Genomic DNA, 23,426 nt, shown 5'->3' with positions numbered 1-23,426 from the left:
TAAGCCAAAAAGAGAAAGACAAATACCATATGATATCACTTATATGTGGAATCTAAAATATGACACAAATGAACTTATCTATGAAACAGAAACAGACTCACAGACAGAGAACAGATTTGTGGTTGCCAGCAGGGTGGTGAGTGGGGACAGAGAGGGATGGACTGGGAGATTTGGTTTTGAGGCAGGTTAATAATAAAAGCAGGGAAGGAAGAGGCAAACAGAAGAGAATGCAAGCCTCAGGGAATAAGTAACTTATGGCCTCTTTTACAGAGATCCTGCCATAAACAGCCCAGACATCTGAGTCAAGGAGATAAGGGAAAAGCTATCTTCTGCACTCTGGCCTCTGTACCTTGCCCCTGCCTAGATAAATATAGCTATAGGCTCCCAAAAAGCGCGGGAACTGGTTTATAAAAGGGGAAACTTTTCTTTGTTTCGGGGCTCAGTCTTTGGATGTGAGTCCACTGGGCCTGTACGGGTACAATAAACACTGCTTCCTGTATTACAAGCCTTGGTGTCCTGCCTACCTCTACCGATTCCTTCAACAGTTTAGCAGATGTAAACTATTATATATAGGATGGATAAACTACAAGATCCTACTCTATAACACAGGGAACCATGTTCAATACTCTGTGATAAACTATAAAGGAAAAGAATATGAAAAAGAATATATATATATGTTTGTGTGTGTGTGTGTATAACTGAATCACTTTGCTGTACAGCAAAAATTAACACAACGTAAATCAACCATACTCCAATTTAAAAAGTAAAGTTTTAAGAAAGGCAAAAAGAATCCATTTTTTGTAAACTTATCAAAACTCATGAAACTATTCACTTAAAATGTTTGAATTTTGTGTATGCAAATTAAACTTCAATAAAGTTGTTTTTTTTAATAAATTTATGTATTTATTTTTGGATGTGTTGGGTCTTCATTGCTGCACGTGGGCTTTCTCTAGTTGCAGCAAGCAGGGGCTACTCTTAGTTCCAGTGTGCAGGCTTCTTATTGAGGTAGCTTCTCTTGTTGCAGAGCACTGGCTCTAGGCACACAGGCTTCAGAAGTTGTGACTTGTGGACTGTAGAGTGCAGGCTCAGTAGTTGTGGCACACAGGCTTAGTTGCTCCACGGCACATGTGATCTTCCCGCAGCAGGTATCAAACCCATGTCCCCTGCATTGGCAGGCAGATTCTTAACCACTACACCACCAGGGAAGTCTGGTTGGTGTTTTTAAAAAGGTATCTCAAATCATACCTATTTTAGTGGATGAACTAAGACCCACACAAAGACATTTATCATGAAATTTTAAATCTCTGGATATAAAGAGAAGATTCTACAAGTTTTCACAGAATAAAAACCTGACAAAAAAGGATTTTAAAGGTCAAATAGTTTCAAATTTTTGAAAGTTAGAAGATAATAAAGTAATGTCTTCAAAATTATGAAAGAAACTTTTTCCAAGGTAAAATTTCAGATTCATGCAGCAACATGGATGGATCTAAAGATGATCACACTACATGAAGTAAGCCAGGCAAAGACAAATACCATATAATATTGCTTATATGTGGAACCTAAAAACAACAACAACAACACACCAATACAATTAAACTGATTTGCAAAAGAAAAAGAGATTCACAGACATAGAAAACAAACTTATGGTTACCAAAGGGGAAAGAGGTGGGGGAGGAATAAATTAGGAGGTTGGGTTTAGCAGATATAAACTGCTATGTGTGAAATAGATACTCAGGAAACGATTCTCAATGTTTTGTAATAACCTATAAAGGAAAAGAATCTGAAAAGGAATAGTTTAGATAGATGATAGATGATGATGATAGATTAGATAGATAGATAGATAGGTAGATAGATAGATAGATAGATAGATATAGATGATAGATAGATAGATACATAGATAGATAGATGATAGATAGATAGATAAATGATAGATAGATAGATAATAAAGTCCCTCCCAAAAAACTGCACCTTCCTTGTACCATTTCTCAGGCGTCTGATGGAGTCTGTGTTCCACCAAACTAAGGTAGTACACATACAGAAAAGTCTTGGGACACAGCACAGGAAACAGGTGTGGGAGAATCCCTCAGACGATGGTGCAGAGAGACTCACAATTATGCTGGGTACTGGGTGCCAAGGACAACCAGGGCCCCTGGGAGCAGATGAGTAGTCCCCAGGAGACAGTCCTTCCAGAAAACAAAACTGTTCAGATGGCCAGTGCATCTGAACATCTTGGGAAGAATGTTAGATAATTGGCAAAGGGTTTTGTGGTTAAACAAATGATGAACAGATAGAAAATTAGGCAAACGAAGTGAAAGAAAGACCATTCCTAACTGCCAAGGAAAACAAAAGCAATACAGGAAGTAAATATCATTTTAGTGTACTTCTTGATCAGCTACAGATAGCTTTACATTTCTGTAACAGTGCAAATACCAAATAATGATGTAAGCCAAATTCTGATACAATCATATAGAAAAGATGAAGGACATGAGAAGGGGGTGTGTCTTTATATGATGGGGTGAAATATTCAAACCTTTATCTTCTACAAAGGAGGGTCAAGAGAGACTTTGCAAATTGTTTAAATCAAGAAGTAGCCATAGAAGCATGTGATATGGAGGTAACCCCAAAAGAATTGCCTAGAAGAGGTTGAAAGCACTCATGTATACAGAGGATAAAATGGTGGGAGCTCACCAAGATGGCTATTTTTTTATAGCTCTTCTAGTCTCTTTAAGTTCTATGCAAGAACAACTTTTAATAAACAAAACTTTTCTGAGAAGAATGCATTGACAAAGCTGTTATTACAAGTTTTTTACACCAGGGAAAATAGGATTTCTTTTTGCTGATTCCAAACATTCATCTACCACGTTTCCAGGGGCACTCAATCTTAACATTCTAGAATATCTCCAAGTAGTGGCTGGCCAAAAGCTGTCGGGTCCTAAACACAGGCAAAGTAATGCATTCTCTGAATTTTTGCCTTTAATAACACAAGACACAAGCCCTCTGGGTGGGAAGAGGCCTGATGTGCTGCTCAAAACATCAATATTTTATTTCCCAGTCATCAATCATTCACCACCAGCCGGCAAACAGCACCTTCCAAGGGGGTGTCTCCTGGTCTCAGTCCAGCACCAGGACCATCAATATTTTATGGTTGGGAGATGAAGTTGTACACGGACACATTATCTCTGCCCAGGCAGCATACAGAGAAAGCTCTTGCCTCCTCCAGGCAAGTCTGGGAGCACATGGCCGGTGATAGCCTCATGCGGCTCCAGCTCCCCCTGTGAGCCCTGGAATTAAAGCATCACGTGGCGGGAGCGGGGATGCACCTGCAGAGATGCTCTTCCACAGGGGACATCTGGGCAGCCTGTCAAGTGCTCTCGGTGCTTTCCACTGTTCATGGTGGGCTTCAACCGGAACCTCATCCTCTCCCAGACTTCAGGCACCAAACAAGGTGTGAATTGAAGCACTGGTTGACACAACCTAAAATCTCTCTAGTTCTTCAAAAAGCATTTACTGAACAATGTGCCAATGACCCAGAGAGGTGCTGGGAATACGAGTATACACAAGACATGTTTGTGAGTGTGCCTGTTCTGAGCTCTTGTGTTCTGTTCTCATGTTCTGAGCTCTTGTGTACCAGCCACTGTTGTGGGCATTTTACAAGTATGAACTTTAATTTTCTTTTAATTTTTTTTTAATACAACCCAGATTGTGTAGTACATTTATGCAGTGACCAAGTATACACAAACATACATACACGCAATCATAGACAAAATTTTTTGTTTTTTTGTTTTGTTTTGTTTTAATTTTTATTTTATATTGGACTATAGTTGATTTACAATGTTGTGTTAGTTTCAAGTGTAAAACAAAGCAATTCGGTTATACCTATACACATATCTATTCTTTTTCAAATTCTTTTCCCGTTTAGGTTATTATAGAATATTGAGCAGAGTTCCCTGTGCTGTGCATTAGGTCCTTGTTGGTTATCTGTTTTAAACATAGTAGTGTGTATATGTCTTGAAACAATCCCTATTTTTACTTTTACTTTTACTTTTATTGGCAATATATGCTACTTTCTGGTCTACTCATCCTTTTTTTTTTTTTTTTTTTTTTTTGGCATGCAGGATCTTTAGTTGTGGACTTCTTAGTTTCAGCTTGTGGGCCCCTTAGTTGTGGCATATGAACTCTTAGTTGCAGCATGCAGGATCTAGTTCCCTGATCAGCGATCAAACCCAGACCCCATGCATTGGGAGCACAGAGTCCTACCCACTGGACCACCAGGGAAGTCCCCATCCTATGATCTTTAAAAATAAGATTTTATGATAGCAATCCAACAGGTTAAAAATGCTCCTTTAGAGGGTCTCCAAGTATAATCTCCAACACCACAACTTCATTTGTCACTCCCTAAGATGCTGTGATCTTCAATTTTCATATCGTTAAAAGATAATTAAATTACATTTCAAGGTAGGTGAAAAGTCATTCTAAAAGACTTCAGAAGATTTTACTTATGTTGTCCTTATCAAGTGTATCGAGAAATAATTTACACGCAATACACCACATCCATTGAAAGAGTACAATTCTATAAGTTTTGACAGTTGTATGCAGCCCTGAACCCATCACCACAATCGAGATACAGGACATTCTATCACCCTCAGAAGAGTCCTCCTGCCCTTTTGTTGTCCACCCATACCTCTAGCTCCTTCCCCAGGTAACCTTTGATCCTCCCCACTATAAATTAGGCTCTACTTTATATAAATGGAATCACCCAGAATGAAGTCTTTTGTCTGGTTCCTTGCACTCAGCATAATGATTCTGAGGTTCATCCATGTTGCTGTGTGTATGTTGCTGTGTGTATTCAGATGATCTGCTGAATGGCTTTCCATTCTATGGAGAGACCACATTTTGTACACCATTCACCCACTGACAAACATTTGGCCTGTTCCCAGTTTTTAGCTATTGTGAGTAAAGCTGCTGTGAACATTTGTGTCCAGATCTTTGTGTGGACATGTTTTTACTTCTCTTGGGTAAATATCTAGAAGTAGAATGGCTGGGTTGTAACGCAGAAGTATTAAGTTTTTCCATTTTAGTATTTTTTTGATTATCAGAAGTATGTTGCTTTTGAATGACACACCAAGAGTAGATGGGTTCCCCTCCTATGCTGTTGGGGGTAATGTAAATTGGTGCAGCCACTATGGAGAACAGTATGGAGGTTCTTTAAGACACTAAAAATAGAACTACCATATGATCCCACAATCCCACTTCTGGGCATATATCCAGAGAAAACTCTAATTCAAAAAGATACATGCAACCCCAATGTTCATAGCAGCACTATTTACAATAGCCAAGACATGGAAGCAACCTAAGTTTCCATCGACAGATGAATGGATAAAGAAGATGTGGTACGTATATACAATGGAATATTACTTAGCCATAAAAAAGAATGAAATAATGCCATTTGCAGCAACATGGATGAACCTAGAGATTATCATACTAAGTGAAGTAAGTCAGACAGAGAAAGACAAATACCACATGATATCACTTATATGTGGAATCTAAAATAGGACACAAATGAACTTACCTATGGAATTGAAACGGACTCACAGACATAGAGAACAGACTTGTGGTTGCCAAGGAGGAGGAGTGTGGGGCAGGATGGACTGGAAGTTTGGGGTTAGCAGGTGCAAACTATAATATTATATAGAGAATGGATAAACAATAAGGTCCTACTGTATAGCACAGGGAATTAAATTCAATATCCTGTGATAAGCCTTAATGGAAAAGAATATGAAAGAGAGTATAACTGAGTCACTTTGCTCTACGGTAGAAATTAACATAACATTGTAAATCAACTACGCTTCAACAAAATAATTTTTTTTTAAAATAGAGTTAATGGGTTGGACCATACATGCTCATTTCTGAATCAAGACTATGCTTTGCAGCTTAAAGGGACCTATGAACAATGAGACTAGTCACAGGACCACCTGAGTTTTATCTATGCCGCTGAGAGGAGCTCCCCACTGAGAACATTTTAAGAGGCAGTGGAAAATAAAATGAAGCTGCATCCTGATTACATTCCTATCTTCATGCTTGTTTAACACACTGATTACAAAAATTATTAACATCCATACTATGGACAACTAAGCAGTGCTTACAGAGGATGAGGACTCACGTGGACGATCTCCAAGATGTACTATTACGTGGGGGAAAAGCTAGTTGCCAAACAATATTTAAAGCAAAACTATGATTATATGTTTAAAAAAACAAAAACCTGTGCAAGTGTGTGTGTGTGTGTGCCTGTGTGTGTGTGTGTGTATGAGAGAGAGAGAGAGAGCAGCTCTCTGCTCGCTTCACCCCCTTTTCTCAATCCCATCCTGCAAATGGGAAATGGATCTTTTAGTTCAACAACACACCATAGTTGTGTATGAAAGGTGATCAGTAACATGGGAGAGATTTGCCTGGCTTGTAGGTGTTCTTCTCTGAAGGACGGAAGGATATCACTCACCATTGCCAGGCAAGGATGGAGGCAGGAACGGATCTCCCAGGTTTGCAATTAGAGTTGGTAGCAGGTGCAGCATCCTGACCAAGGAGCAGAAGTGGAAGGAGGGAAGGGGACGGGGTGGATGGGCACTCCTCCTCGATGACTGAGCTTAAAGACATCCAAATGGGAACAGCAAGAAAATATTTTGCATCATCCTCTGGACTTGAATGTCAGGGATCAGCTAACAGCAATCCTGTGGTTCTTCAGGGAATAGCCTACCTGCACACCCTCCAGGCACAGGGCACAAAAAATGACCTTCAGTTGGGAAGGTTCAGGAAAGGATGTAACAGGATGCACAGTGCCCTGATACCAGTGGTCACAGTAGGGCAGTAGATCAGGGGCTAGAAAGGACAGACAGACCCAGGAAGGAATAAGAAGGAAATTTTCACTCTTCATCCTATGTTTACGTTGTTGTGAGAGTTACAGCAAACATGTGAGCATGGACTGCTTGTGTGGTTTTTACTGCATGGTAAATTTGAATCAACAAATTGAAGACTGCAAGGGGGAAAGGGGGGATAAATTGGGAGATTGGGATTGACATATACACACTACTATATATAAAGTAGGTAACTAATAAGAACCTGCTGTACAGCACAGGGAACTCTATTCAGTGCTCTGTAATGACCTATATGGGAATGGAGTCTAGAAGAGAGTATATGTATGGCTGATTCGCTTTGCTGTACAGCAGAAACTAACACAACATTGTAAATCAACTATACTCCAATAAAAAATTAATAAACATAAAATAAAATAAATAAAATAAAATAAAATTGGAGGCTGCAGGGTCCATCTGTGCCTGTCCTCTGGCCTCTAATGCGTTAAGTTTTTACTGACCAACCCAGCCAAGCAAGGCTTAAATGTGCAGGTATCTCTGAGTTCATAGTGGCGTTCCTTCGGGCAGACTTGAGTCTGGGAGAAACCTGACTTGGCAGTACTGGGACGTTGCTGTGCTGTGCATCTCTCCCACTCAGCATCAGAGCTGGAGGTACCTGCCGAGAAGAAGCAGGAACCAAGGCGTCACCACCATCTGCACTTGGAACTGGGCCCTCTCGGCACCACCCCCCGCCCCCCACCACCACCACCATCCTGGGCCCATTTTCAGAATCAGACTGCATGGAAGACTACAGAAAGCCAAATCCCTTCCTCCCTCTGGAAAGAGACTTGCCCCTGGGAACGCTGCCCTCTCTTCCCCTGGCACTTTCACAGCCAATAAGTAAATGCTGCTGACATTGAAAGACCTTCCCTGGTGAGGGTACCACTCAGCCCTCCCGATGAATGTGGGTTCAATATACCTGATGGCTGAGTTAATTCCACGGTACTGAGCTCCAGCACCAAGGGGTAGACCACTTAATCTCTTTGATGAAGTTCCCTTCAAAAAGTCCTATATCTCAGAGGAATAATTGAGACTGCTCTAAATTATATTAATCTTAGAAAATCATGTATTTAGCAAAAAAAGTAGAACTTAAAGACCATTCAATCATAAGACATCATTAGCATGGCACTTTGGAAAGCAGTCTGACAGCACGCCTGAAGGTTAAATATACAGTTATCATATGACCTAGCAATCCCACTCCTAGGTTATACTGTCAGAGGAAATTAAAACATAAATTCACACAAAAACTTGTAACCGAATGTTCATAGCCGCGTTATTCTAATGAGCCAAAAAGTGGAAACAGCCCAAACGCCCAGTAAATGATGAACAGAAAAACAAAATGTGCTCCATCCACATAATGGGATATTATTCAACCACAAAAAGGGATGGAGTTGTGCCTTTCTTGTTGTTGTTGTTGTTGTTGTTGTTGTTGTTGTTGTTTGCCACGCAGCTTGTGGGATCTTAGTTCCCCCACCCGGGATTGAACTCAGACAGTGAGATCGCAGAGTCCTAACCACTGGACCACCAGGGAATTCCCATAAAGGGATGAAGTTCTGACACATGCCACAACATGGATGAACCTTGAAAACATTATGCTAACTGACAGAAGCAAGACACAAAAGGCCACATATCATATGATTCCATTTATATGAAATGTTCAGAATAGGCACATCTACAGAGACTGCTAGGGAATGGGAGAGAGGGGAGGGTTGGAGGTTGATGGCTGAACAGTGAAGAGTACCTTTTATTTTTAATTTTTTTTTAATTGAAGTGTAGTTGGTTTACATGTCGTGTTAGTTTCAGGTGTGCAGCAAAGTGATTCAGTTATATGTATATACATCTGGTTTTTTTTCAGGTTCTTTTCTCTTACAGATTATTACAAAATATTGAGTCTAGTTCCCTGTGCTATATGGTAGGTCCTTGTTGGTTATCTATTTTATACATAGTAGTGTGCACGCTAATCCCAAACTCCTAATTTATCCCTCCTACCTCCCAAAGAGTATCTTTTTAGGTGATGAAAATGTCCTAAAATTGACTGTGATGATGGTTGCACAACTCAGCCAATATACTAAAAACCATTGAATTCTATGCTTTAAATGAATGAATTATATGGTATGTGAATTATTTCTCCATAATGCCATTAAAAAAAAAAAAGGAGAGGGAGAGAGAGATCTTTAAAATAAAGCCTAGCTCATTCTCTGGTCTCAAGGTAGTTTTCCTTAGATCTCAGCTAGAAAGAAACCCAAGAGTTTTGTCATTCCCTTTTTTATTCATTCAACAAATATGTATGAAGCCCCACATAAGTGCAAGGCACTGATCTGGCACTTGAGGACACAGCAGTGAACAGGCCAAAACAAAGTGCTCCCCCATGCTGTGTCAGGGGAGGTGGGCAGCGGGGCTAACTGGGGGGGGGGGGGGGGGGGCAAAGAGGGTGTAGGGCTAATCTGATATGTGAGCCCAGTTATCAAAGTGGGGGTGGAGTTGGAGAGGCGTGAATTCAGCTCCCGAAACCTAACTGAATATCCTTCTTTTCTTCTTTCTCTCTTTCTTTCTGTTTTCAATTGAAGTATAGTTGATTTACAATGTTGTGTTAATTACTGCTGTACACCAAAGTGAAGCAGTTATACATACATACATTCTTTTTCATATTCTTTTCCATGATGGTTTATCACAGGTTATTGTATATAGTTCCCTGTGCTCTACAGTAGGACTTGTTTATCCATTCTCTATATAGTAGCTTACATCTGCTAACCCCAAACTCCCACTCCACCCCTCCGCCAACCCCCTTTCCCTTGGCAACCATCAGTCTGTTCTCTGTCGGTGATTCTGTTTCTGTTTCACAGATAGGTTCATTTGTGTCCTATTTTAGATTCCACGTATACGTGACATCATATGTGAATACCCTTCCTTTTCTTCTCTCTCTCCCTTCTCCACAGCCAGCTTCCATTCCTCCAAGAAGTGTTTCATCATTAACCTTGAAAAGAAAAGAGCTTTCCCAGAGGAGGTCTATGGAGGGCAGTGAAGGGTTTGGTTTGCTGCTGGCCCTTTTTCAGGGCATCTGATCCCAAAAGCACAAAAGAAAGGCCCTGGTTGGGGCTTCCCTGGGGTGCAGTGGTTAAGAATCCACCTGCCAATACAGGGGACACGGGTTCAGGCCCTGGTCCCAGAAGATCCCACATGCCACAGAGCAACTAAGCCAGTGAGCCACAACTACTGAGTCTGTGCTCCAGGGCCCACGTGCCACAACTACTGGAGCCCACATGCCTAGAGCCCGTGCACCTCAATAAGAGAAGCCACCGCAATGAGAAGCTCACACACCACAACTAAGAGTAGCCCCTGCTCCCCGCAACTAGAGAAAGCCCACACACCCCAATGAAGACCCAACGCAGCCAATAAATAAATAAATAAATAAAATTTTAAAAAGAAAAAAAGGCCCTGGTTGAAAAGGAGATGTGTGTGAGCCCCTCCTGCGGACCCTCGGGGTCCCAGCCACACACCCTTGATGGGGGCTCAGTATACTGGGTGTACAGACTGTGCTAGGAATTCCAGCACCAGGGAAAGCAAGAGGACTCAGCTATTTAACACTCACTACCACATGCCATCTAACAACGTGTTCAGTTAGAGTTTATTTTACCAGAAATAAATCAATTTATATGGACAGCCTCGTCCCTCCTCGCCAGACAGGTCCCCAGAGTCTGGATCACGGGCCCTGAGCAAAGGAAACTCTCCACACGTGGGAGAGGTAAGGGCTGGTCGCTGCAGGAAGGGGAGCCACAGCAGAGAAAGATCTTGCCAAAGCTCAGGCTCTCCTTTCACCTTAAAAGTTTGCGTGGGAAGAAAGGGCAAACCCGTATGGACAGGAAGCAGCTGATTGGTTGCCCCGGGGCTGAGAACGAGGAGTAAGTGCACCCAGGCCCTGGGGACCTCATTGGGAGGAATGAAAAACTAAAACCGGATTATGGTCATGGTTGCACGACTCAGTAAATTTACTAAAAAATGAGTGAATTTTATGGCATTGGAAATTTTTTCTTCTTTTAAGTTCGCGTGAGATGAAAAAGTTACGTTTGGGGCTAGGAGTGGCAGATTTAAAACACGGCAGAACATCTGCGGCAACATGGATGGACCTAGATGATCATACGAAGTGAAGTAAGTCAGACAGAGACAAATACCATATGATATCATTTATATGTAGAATCCAAAATATGACACAAATGAACTTATTTACAAAACAGAGACAGACTTACGGACATAGAAAACAAACGTATGGTTACCAAAGGGGAAAGGGGGTGGAGGGTGGGATAAATTAGGAATTTGGTGTTAACAGATACACACTACTATGTATAAAATAAACAACAAGGACCTACTGTATAGCATAGGGAACTAGATTCAATATCTTGTAATAACCTATAATGGAAAAGAATCTGAAAAAGAATATATATACATAACTGAGTCACTGTGCTGTACACTTGAAACTAACACATCATAAATCAACTATACTTCAATAAAATTTTTTTTAAGTATGCATTGGATAAAGAAAAAAGTGAAAATAAATACAAGGATGGCTGAAAATTCTTCGATGTTTCTCCCCTTGAGAGGTGGGGTCTATGCCCCTTTCCCTTGGACCAGGGCAGGTTTCTGACAGCGTTGACCAGCAGAGGAGCTTGGCAGTGACACTGTGTGACTTCTGCCTTGTTCTCTGGGACCCTCCCCAGAGGCCCCAAGGTGGGAGGAGGTCCAGAGTAAGTGCTCCAGGCAGCAAGCCCAGCTGAGCCAGCAAGCAAGTCATCCTCACCCAGGCTCAAGTGAAGAAGCCTCCAGAAGACTCCAAACCCCCGTCATTCGAGTCTTCCCAGCTGATGACCAAGACATCGTGGAGAGGCAAGTTGTCCCTGCAGTTTCCCCTTCAAATTCGTGACCTGTGGTTTGTAGGCCATTTGTGGCTTATGGCACAGGGTAGAGAAAGCAGGGCTAAAGAGGGGGCTGACCAGAGCCCTCGCGGCTGAGGCAGGATGTCTGAGTCCATCACAGACAGAACTCTGCTCAGTATCCTGGTACAGCAGGTTCTCCAACCCCTGCTCAGAGGGGGGATCCTTCTATATCTGCCACCCAGCTATTTGTCAGCCCTTGAGGAAATCGACTGTTGCCCATGAGTCAATGAGAATCTCCAAAACAAAAAAGAATTTTTAAAAAATGAACATCTCCACTTCCACCCCACCTAAGCCTCCTTTGGCTGCAACCAGCATGAAATAGTCAACCACACAATAAAGGATCTCTTTGGACTTCCTTGGTGGTGCAGTGGTTAAGAATCTGCCGGCCAGTGCAGGGGACACAGGTTCGACACCTGGTCTGGGAAGACCCCACATGCCGCAGAGCAACTAAGCCCGTGAGCCACAACTACTGAAGCCCAAGTGCCGCAACTACTGAAGCCGACATGCCTAGAGCCTTTGCTCTGCAACAAGAGAAGCCACCACACTGAGAAGCCCGTGCACCTCAACAAAGAGTAGCCCCTATTTGCCACAACTAAAGAAATCCCACACTCAGCAACAAAGACCCAACACAGCCAAAAATATAAACAAATATTAAAATAAAAAATAAATAAATAAATAAATAAAGGACCTCTTTGTCATCATTTTCTAGCAATTCCTCCTACACCAGGGGCTGAGACAGACAGACGAATACGTGATGGTCCTCACCTTTGAAGAGCTCACGGTCTACTGGGAAAGAGAGATACATCATCTTCACCATTACCTACCTAACTTCTATCATTATTTTAACATCCATCCTCCCCACTGGACTGTCAACGCCTCAAGGAACTGGGTCTCTTCTGTTCATCTAGTTATTCCCAGAAGTCACTTGGTAAATATTTACTGAGTGATTGAATTGAATTGCCAATTAATCTATTCAACAGAGGTCCAAACAAGATCCTAAGCAAACGATGGGTGATGTCACTCCTAAAACAACCTGGGCCAATGGGTGGGAGCTCAGAGGAGAAATGAAACGCCTAGAACCAGGGGAGCTGTGTGGGTCCCTCCCAGGAGCAGCTCACCGGCTCCCTCTTACTTAGAACGGCTACAAGCTCCCTGGACTCCATTTCATCTTCCTCTGGGCTAGAGAAATAGCTCAGACCCACCTGGACATCAGTAGTACCAGTAATAATTATGTGCGTTTACACCAAGTTCAGGGAACAGAGCCCCCAAAACCACAAATGTATCCCCCCCTTCATGTTGTTAGTTGTAACCCATCTATTTCTTACAGTTGTATACAGAACTCCTTGTTTCTCATTCTAAAATTCCAACTGTTTCAAGATCTGTCTAGCCCCCCAGATCTGGTGAACAAAGTCAAATTTGTGAGTTTCTAACCCCCCATCCTCCACAATCTCCTGCAATCAGAGCAGCGTCAGGTTCCCAGCCTGAACTCAGATCACAGGCTTTGGGCCCCCTTCCTCACCATCATTTTCATTTTTGTGCTGAATTTTATAGAGCTTGTCAATATCAGAGAGGAGGAGGGCAGCCTCGGCTGATAGCAGGGGAGACACACATTTGCAGTCCAGTGAGCACAAGCTCAACCAAGGAAGCCCCCCGGGGGGTGGAGGTGAGCAGAGCCCCGCATTAGAACACAGCTGGAGTCAATTCTCACCAGGTCCTGCAGACCCCAGTGGCAAAGATAGCAACACTGCCACTCAGCCAGGCTGCCCGCCTTTGACTTTGGTCTGTCGTCAGTATATCTGCCCGCTATAATTAGATCACTGGAGACTTCGCCAGTGAAAAAGAGATTCATCCCAGCCTCCTCTCCCTTCTTAATCCCTGAATCAGGGCTCCCCTCTGGGCTCGGAGTAAGGAGAGGCCAAGAGATATTTCCTTCTGAGGAGCACTTCCTCCTACTCTTGGCTCCAGAGGGAAAAATCTTTCTTTCCTATTTTGCTGACTTTTTTTTCCTTTTCGCCTAAAATTTTTAAAAGATTTCTCTCCTGAAAGAATTTTAGGTGGAAAATGTGAAAAGTTCAGGAAAATTTCAAGGAGCTTGTGAATCCTACAGCTGAATATGAGACTTTCGTTTTCTTCTCTTTCGTGTCTTCAGTTTGCAAACTGAGTCATTGGATGTCTTTGTTCTCCCCATAAACCCATTACTCTTCACCCCAACTAGCCTGCCCCACTCGTGAAAGCAGCTCTTCTGCCCCTTGCCTGTTTGCCCATTTCTGTTCCCCTCTCACCTTAAAAGAGCCTGATTATAGGAATGAGGTCATTAGGCAATATCTCCTGACTTATGCTTTCCTGAATGCCCACCATGTCTTGTCTAAACTGTTGATTCTTTTCCTGGGTAAAAAGAAGTAAGAATGAAGAATTAAGGAGTTAAAGAATGACTAGCTGTCCACCCCCAACAGCCCCCTTAGCAATCCTGCAGGCAGAGCACTTAGGCAAGATAACATCTGAAGAGAGAGTCAGCCAGCCTGAGGCAGTGGAGAAGGACGCAGAACGCAACCTCCTGCCACAATGATTCACTGAGATTCTCTACCCCTCCCCCTTTTCCCCTTTAAAAACTGTCATGGCTGAGCAGAATCTTGGAAGTTGATCTCAGGACACGAGTCCACCTGCTCCCCAGATTGCTGGCTTTTCTGATTAAAGCAACTTTCCTTTCTACTGACACTTGCCTCTCAATTATTGGCTTTTGAGCAGCGAGCAGCTGAAGCTGAGTTGGGTAACACTCAGACAGGAGAAAGGAGATGCCCTTTGGGGCAGGGGCAGGGAAAGCTTCAGGACAGACCTGGATCCACTAGCCCAGTTGGGTTACTAGAACTCTCTGGACCTCAGTTTCCTCACTGGAAGGTGATGCCAACTTCACAGGGATTTGAGTGGATTAAACAAGATGACAGTGCCATCCCCATACCTAATGAATGCTCAGTGAACGTTATCTCCCCCTACCTTTCATGGCTCCACCTTCATCTCCCAACTATGCAGCCAAAGCCACAAAACAGAGGTAAACACATTCAAGGTGCATAAGTGTGTATCTAAGCAGGTGATTTTGACCTCAGTTCCCCCCAAAGCTGAGCACACAGAGTTGTGCCTGCTTCAGCTTCCAGGAGAGGGTACCTGGCTGTGGGTGAGCCTTGATTTGAGCAAAAGGGAGTTGTGGTGGGCTGGGAACACTCTCCATGTTGCCAGTTTGAGTTATAACATGACAGTGAGAACTTAAGAATCATAGGCAAGAAGGTGGATGCAAGTGCACATGGATTCAGGCAAGAAGAGGGGCATCCTTCAGAACAAATGTTCATCTCAGAGGCACTCTCTCCAGAAATAATTCCAAAGTTCAGCTTTTTAAAAAAAACGAGCATAGGAGCTTAATGATACATAATTTATGAAGGGCAATTTTGTCGTATGCAGCAAAATCCTTTAAAATATGTATGTACTTTGACCCAGCAATTTCACTTCCAAGAATTTATCCCAAATAGATAGTGATGCCAAATGCAATGTGGGGACCTTGCTTGACTTCTGTTTCAAACAGACTAACTAAAAAGACATTTGTGAGACTACCAACAAAGTTTGACTTCTGGCTGGATATTTGGTAATATTCAGAAATCATTGTTAATTTTTTATTAACTAAAGTCCACACTTTATTCAGATTGCCTTAGGTTTTTTTCATGCCTTTAATTTATTTTATTCTATTGTTAACTGTGGTAAAATACACATAACATAAAATGTGTCATCTTAACCATTTCTAGGTATGCAGTTCAGTGACATTAAGTATGTTATACTGTTGTGCAACCATCACCACCATCCTTCTCCAGAACTCATTTAATCTTGCAAAACTGAAACTCTAGACCTATTAAACGTTCATTTCCCTCCTCCCCCAGCCCCAGGAAACCACATTCTATTTTCTGTCTCTATGAATGTGACTATTCTAGGTACCTCATGTTAAGTAGAATCCTACAGTGTTTGTCTTTTGTGACTGGTTTATTTCACTTAACATAATGTCCTCAAGGTTCATCCATGTTATAGGATGTGTCAGAATTTCCTTGCTCTTTAAGGCTGAATAATATTCTATTTAGGATTCTTGGATCCAATTCCAGTGTGTGGGAGGGAGGTTTCCTCCACACCAATAACAAGGCGTTTTTAGGACACTAGCTGTGTGTCCTACTGAGACAGGAAGGAAGGGGCAGGGCACAGCCATTAAAAGAATGACCCAATCATTAACAGGATGTGACAAAAACCTGTTAGAACTTGGCCCAAGATGGCGGAAGATTCAACTTCCAATAGACCTTGAGTCTCAGTGTATGTTCATTGTAAAACATTAGCATCTAAATGACACACCCACAGGAGGCATGACAGTTCCAAGGCAACCATAAAAGGTTGGAAAGTGGGCAGAGACCCCACCCCTTCCCCAAAATAGTTGTAATACTCCTCCCACTCATTAGCCTCTGAAATTACCCAGCCCATCACTAACAACCCCCATACCTGGGGCTGCTCTCACTCTCCCAGGTGACCCCATGCCCTGGGGCCACCTCTCACCTTTTGAGATGGCCCATACTCTGTCTGTGAGGTGTGTATAAATAAACTGTCTCTAAGTAACCCTGCTTCCACTTTACTCTGGCTTGCTCTTGAATTCCTTCCTGCAAGATGCCAAGGACCCTCGCTTGGCAGCCCGTCCCAGGGACTCCCCAGAGACCTGGGACATGACCACCCTCTCGGGCTCCACTTTTTCCTACAACACTACAATTCAACTCTGTTACCTACCTGGAGATGGCATCAGATTCCACAGGTCCAGGGCTCAGTCCTATGAGACTGCCCCTTCCTCCCACTTCAGACACCAGTCTCAAGTCCAGGTTACCACTTGTGCTTCTGACCAACCGGCTTAAATCAGAGGTTCCCATGACCCCGCCCCCTTTGGATTCGATTAATTTGCTAGAGAAGCTCACAGAACTCAAAGGAACATTTTACTTACTGGATTACCAGTTCATTATAACAGGATATAACTCATGAACAGCCAGATGGAGGAGATGCACAGTAAAGGTGTGAGGAAAGGGGGCTGAGCGTCCATGCCCTCCTCAGGCATGCCACTCTCCATGAATCTCCACGCATTCCTCAGCCGGAACCCAGTCCCTTCAGGTTTTTAGGGAGGCTTCATTACATAGGCTGGATTGATTAAATCATTGGCCCTTGGCAATTGATTCAATCTCCAGCTCCTCTCTCCTCCCCAGAGGTCAGTGGGGCGGGACTGAAAATTCCAACCCTCCAGTCATTCGGCTGGTTCTCCTGACAACCAGCCCCCATCCACAGAATGTGTCCAAGTCACCACATGAACATAACAGAAGACACCTTTGTCACTCTCATCTCTTAGGAAATGCCAAGAGTTTTAGGAGCTCTGTGCCAGAAACAGGACCAAATATACATTCTTATTATAAATCACAATATCACAGAATCCATTGTATGTATACCCCACAACTTATTTATCCATCCATGCGTCAATGGACTCTTGGGTTGCTTCCACCTCTTCACAATTGTGAATAATGCTGCTGTGAACATGGGTGTGCAAATATCCCTCTGAGACCCTGCATTCAATTCTTTTGAACAAAATTATTTCTAATTTCAATAATGGGATTGAGATGTTACTAAAACAAGAAAGAGTCCTAATCTCTTAGACATACATTCTGAAGTATTTATGGAAGAAATGATATGAGAGTTTAAATTTGCATTAAATGCAACAGAGTGAGAGGAAACAAAGTTGGGTATTTGGATAATTACCAAAGCCAGGTGATAGGTAATTGGGAGTTTGCCACCCTTTTCTCTATTTTTGTGTTTGCTTGAAATATCTCATTAAAAAAAAAAAAATGCTTAGGGACTTCCCTGGTGGTCCAATGGCTAAGACCCTGCTCCCAATGCAAGGGGCCCAGGTTCAATCCCTGATCCGGGAACTAGATCCCACATGCCGCAACTAAGAGTTCTCATGCCGCAGCCAAAGATCCCACATGCAGCAACGAAGATCCCTCGTGCTGCAAGTAAGACTGGGGCCAGCCAATTAAATAAATAAACAAATATTTTTTTGTTTAAAAACTGATATGGTAATGAATGCAAAGACATATATTCACAACAAAGCAAAACACAAACTAAATGTACAATAATAGAGGTTTGTTAAATAAGTTATGCTACATTTATGAGAGAATACACATAGCAGCCTCTTAAAAAAATTTTCTTGAAGTATATGTCACTTACAGGGGTAGATATTTTTAATGTACTGTAAAATGTTAAAAAGCAAGCCTGTAAAAATTATGTGCAGCATGTTTCTACTTTTGTTTTAAAACAAACATATCTAAACAGAAGGCTGTAGCCCAAATATTATCAGAGGTTACCTTGTGATATTGGGATTAAGGGTAATCTTGTCCTTTGTCTATTGGCATTTCCTAACTTTTCTACAATGGGCATGAGTCACTTGTTTGGTGAAAAATATTTCTAAAAGAAGGCATTACACCTGCATTCATGGTCACCTTGACCATTTCTCAGCTTCTCTTGCTCTGTGTGTGTGTGTGTGTGTGTGTGTGTGTGTGTGTGTGTTAACTCTCCTTAAGCAATTAATGTCTACTAAATATCAGGAAATCAGTAGATGGTATTTAGGGTGACAATTACATTCCTAACCTAAAGGATTATTCATTTATTCATAAATAATTTCATCAGGAACTGTTAGCAAATCAAAGTCATGTTCCTGAGGCTGACAGGACAATCCCTGTGTTAGTTAAGACCCTTTGGGATTAACAAATGCACTAATCATAAAATAGGTAAACAACAAGGACCTACCATATAGCACAGGGAACTATACTCAATATCCTATAATGGAAAAAAATCTGAAAAATCAGTTTTATACATATATATATATCAGTTATACATATATATATATCAGTTATATACTGAATCACTTTGCTGAATACTTGAAACTAACACAGCTTTGTAAATTAACTATACTTCAATTTTTAAAAATCCAGGGAAAAAAAGAGACCCTTTGCTTAGTCATACAACCAACTTCAGAAGAATCTAAGTCCATGGTTTTTATTTGCCTTACCACACTCATTCGCTCATGGGTGTACAGTGGAGTTTTCCAGAGGTTGTAGGGATGCACACAACAACATGTTGTTGAGAGAAAAGCAGAGAGAAGAATCTACCACCTTCTAGGAGGTTTGCCATTAAAGAGACTTGCGAACTGGTTTATTGTTGCTGGTTTCTTCCAGAGAATGAATGAATATTTTCAAATGTCTGTTTTAAATTCTAAACTCAGTAAATATTCATAAACATAATCCACAGAAACAAAATCTTTTTGGGGGGCAGTCATCCACAACTTTTTTTAAGTGTAGAGAAATCTGAAACCAAAAGTTTTTGAAAGCCCTTGTCTTAAAAACAAGCAAACAACACAACAGTAACTCTTTGAGTGTGTGTATGGCTTTATTTTATTTTTTTTATTTTTTTTATTTTTTATTGAAGTATGGTTGATTTACAATGTTGTGTTAATTTCTGCTGTACAGCAAAGTGACTCAGTTATATACATAAATACATTGTTTTTCATATCCTTTCAATACGGTTTATCACAGGATATTGAATATAGTTCCCTGTATTATACAGTAGGGCCTTGTTGCTTATCCATCCTATATATGATAGTTTCCATCAGCTAACATCAATCTTCAATTCACCCCTCCCCAAACCTCCTCCCCCTTGGCAACCACCAGTCTATTCTCTAGGTCCATGAGTCTGTTTCTGTTTCACAGATAAGCTCACCTGTGTCACATTTTAGATTCCACATATAAGTGATATCATATGACATCTGTCTTTCCCTGTCTAACTTACTTCACTTAGTATGATCATCTCTAGGTCTATCCATGTTGCTGCAAATGGCATTATTTTGTTCTTTTTTATGGCTGAGTAGTATTCTGCTGTATATATGTACCACATCTTCTCTATCCATTCCTCTGTCAATGGACATTTAGGCACAACAGTAATTCTTAATAAAAACATAAAGTGATATCACAGGACAGGACACAAAAGCAGCAGGCTGAGGACCTACGCCCCAGAACTAAGCAGAGCTCAGAGCCCCAGGTAGCCCTGTCTTGGGTTTCTCCCTTTCTGGGGTCAGGGGCCTCATGTCATTATTTCCTTTGGATGTTGGCCTCTCCTCCCTCCTTGCAGCTCCACCTTCTCTATTCCTCTTTCCCATACAAGACAGAAGCGGCTGCCCAGATGCCCTCCATCACCACAGAAACAACTCCATTGGCCCACCTTGGCTTTCACCGTGGGGATGAAGGAAAGCATTTCTCAGAGAAGGGGGTCCTGTAAGCTTCAGACCCCCTGAGAGCTATGTGTTTCAACCACCTTATGACCGGGGCCCATGGAGACATTGGCTCCAGCCTCCCCACTGCCCATCCTCGGGCCACCCCACATGGTACCACTAGATAAGCCATCTGAGAGCTCAGTTTGGTCAAGTCACACCCTTCATCAAACACTTAAATGGTCCCCTCTTGATACCAAAATCCTAATAGTCCAGGGCCCCCACAATCTTCTCCCAACAGACCACCCTAACATCCAAGCCCCTGTTCTCCTCCCAGATTCCCCACTCAAGCTTTTTCCAGCACACATCCTTTTTCTGTCTTCCTTCCTCCCTCACTGGCATAGCCCATGCATCACAAATGCCCTCCCTCCATTTCCATGTGACTAAGCCCTTCCCCCTCCCAAATCACTGCTTCGGGGCCACTTCCTCCAGGAACCACTCATCACTTAGCCACCAACAGCCTCCTTCCCTCCCAGTCCCTCCTGGGACCATTAGCTCTGCCTTTTGACCCTTATTAGGTCACAGCTGCCTTAAGGGACTGTGGTATAATTAAAAATAAATATGTGAGGACTTCCCTGGTGGCACAGTGGTTAAGAATCCACCTGCCAATGCAGGGGACATGGATTCGATCCCTGGTCTGGGAAGATCCCACATGCCTCAGAGCAACTAAACCCAGTGCACCACAATTACTGAGTCTGTGCTCTAGAGCCCACAAGCCACAACTACTGAAACCCAGAGCCTTTAGGGCCTGTGTACTGTGCAACTACTGAGCCCACGTGCTGCAAATACTAAAGCCTGAGAGCACCTAGAGCCCTGCTCTGCAACAAGAGAAGCCACTGCAATGAGAAGCCCAAGCACTCCAATGAAGACTAGCCCCCACTTGCCACAGCTAGAGAAAGCCCATGCACAGCAACAATAATGCAGTAAACCTAATGCAGTAAATAAATAAATAAATAAATAAATAAATAAATAAATAAATAGTCTTTGTCACCAGTTCCTGGCACAGAACTAAAAATCTTTGGAATTACTAGTCTGGTATGCTAGTGAGAGGGATGGGGTGGCGGAGGGGTGCTAGATAGCTTCAGGATGGAGGCTGGTGGCCAGAAAAACCAACCAATGATTAGAGGGTTAGAACTTTCCATCCCACCTAGACCTCTGGGGAGGAGAGAGCAGCTGGAGTTCAATAGGATAAAAGGATAAAAACCACATGATCATCTCAACAGATGCAGAAAAAGCTTTTGACAAAATTCAACACCCATTTATGATAAAAACTCTCCAGAAGGTGGGCATAGAGGGAACCTACCTCAACATAAAAAAGGCCATATACAACAAACCCACAGCAAACATCCTTCTCAACGGTGAAAAACTGAAAGTATTCCCTCTAAGATGAGGAACAAGACAAGGATGTCACTCTCACCACTACTATTCAACATAGTTTTGGAAGTCCTTGCCACAGCAATCAGAGAAGAAAAAGAAATAAAAGGAATCCAAATTGGAAAAGAAGAAGTAAAATTGTCACTGTTTACAGATGACGTGATACTATACATAGAAAATCCTAAAGATGCCACCAGAAAACTACTTGAGCTAATCAATGAATTTGGTGAAGTTGCAGGATACAAAATTAACACACAGAAATCTCTTGCATTTCTATACACTAACAATGAAAAATCAGAAAGAGAAATTAAGGAAACAATCCCATTCACCATTGCAACAAAAAGAATAAAATACCTAGGAATAAACCTAACTAAGGAGGTACAAAACCTGTACTCAGAAAACTATAAGACACTAGTGAAAGAAATCAAAGATGACACAAAGAGATGGAGGGACATACCATGTTCTTGAATTGGAAGAATCAACATTGTGAAAATGACTATATTACCAAAAGCAATTTACAGATTCCATGCAATCCCGATCAAATTACCAATGGCATTTTTAACAGAACTAGAACAAAAAATCCTAAAATTTGTATGGAGACATAAAAGACCCCCAAAACCAAAGCAATCTTGAGGGAAAATAACGGAGCTGGAGGAATCAGACTCCCTGACTTCAGGCTATACTACAAAGCTATAGTAATCAAGACAATATGGTACTGGCATAAAAACAGAAATATAGATCAATGGAACAAGATAGAAAGCCCAGAGATAAACTATGGTCAACTAATCTATGACAAAGGAGGCAAGGATGTACAATGGAGAAAAGGCAGCCTCTTCAATAAGTGGTGCTGGGAAAACTGGACAGCTACATGTAAAAGAATGAAATTAGAACATTCCCTAACACCATACACAAAAAATAAACTCCAAACAGATTAAAGACCTAAATGTAAGGCCAGACACTATAAAACTCTTAGAGAAAAACACAGGAAGAACACTATTGGACATAAATCACAGCAAGATCTTTTTTGACCCACCCCCTAGAGAAATGGAAATAAAAACAAAAATAAATAATTGGGACCTAATGAAACTTCAAAGCTTCTGCACAGCAAAGGAAAATATATGCAAGATGAAAAGACAACCCTCAGAATGGGAGAAAATATTTGCAAAGAAATCAACAGACAAAGGATTAATCTCCAAAATATATGAACAGTTCATGAAGCTCAATATCAAAAAACAAACAACCCAATCAAAAAATGGGCAGAAGACCTAAATAGGCATTTCTCCAAAGAAGACATACAGATGACCAAAAGGCACATGAAAAGCTGCTCAACATCACTAATTATTAGAGAAATGCAAATCAAAACTACAATGAGGTATCATCTCACACTGGCTAGAATGGGCATCATCAGAAAAGCTACAAACAGTAATGCTGGAGAGGGTGCAGAGAAAAGGGAACGTTCTTGCACTGTTGGTGGGAATGTAAATTGATACAGCCACTATGGAGAACAATGTGGAGGTTCCTTGAAATGTTAAAACTAGAATTACCACATGACCCAGCAATCCCACTACTGGGCATATACCCAGAGAACACCATAATTCAGAAAGACACATGCACTCCAATGTTCATTGCAGCACTACTTACAATAGCCAGGACATTGAAGCAACCTAAATGTCCATCAACAGATGAGTGGATAAAGATGTGGTACATATATACAATGGAATATTACTCAGCTGTAAAAAGCAATGAAACTGGGACATTTGTAGAGACATGGATGGACTTAGAGACTGTCATACAGAGTGAAGTGAGTCAGAAAGAGAAAAACAAATATCGTATATTAACACATATATGCGG

This window comes from Hippopotamus amphibius, chromosome 8, assembly GCF_030028045.1.
Source record: "Hippopotamus amphibius kiboko isolate mHipAmp2 chromosome 8, mHipAmp2.hap2, whole genome shotgun sequence".
Classification (NCBI taxonomy): Eukaryota; Metazoa; Chordata; class Mammalia; order Artiodactyla; family Hippopotamidae; genus Hippopotamus; species Hippopotamus amphibius.
The sequence above is the reverse complement of the archived record's forward strand: the minus strand, read 5'-3'. Positions refer to the sequence as shown.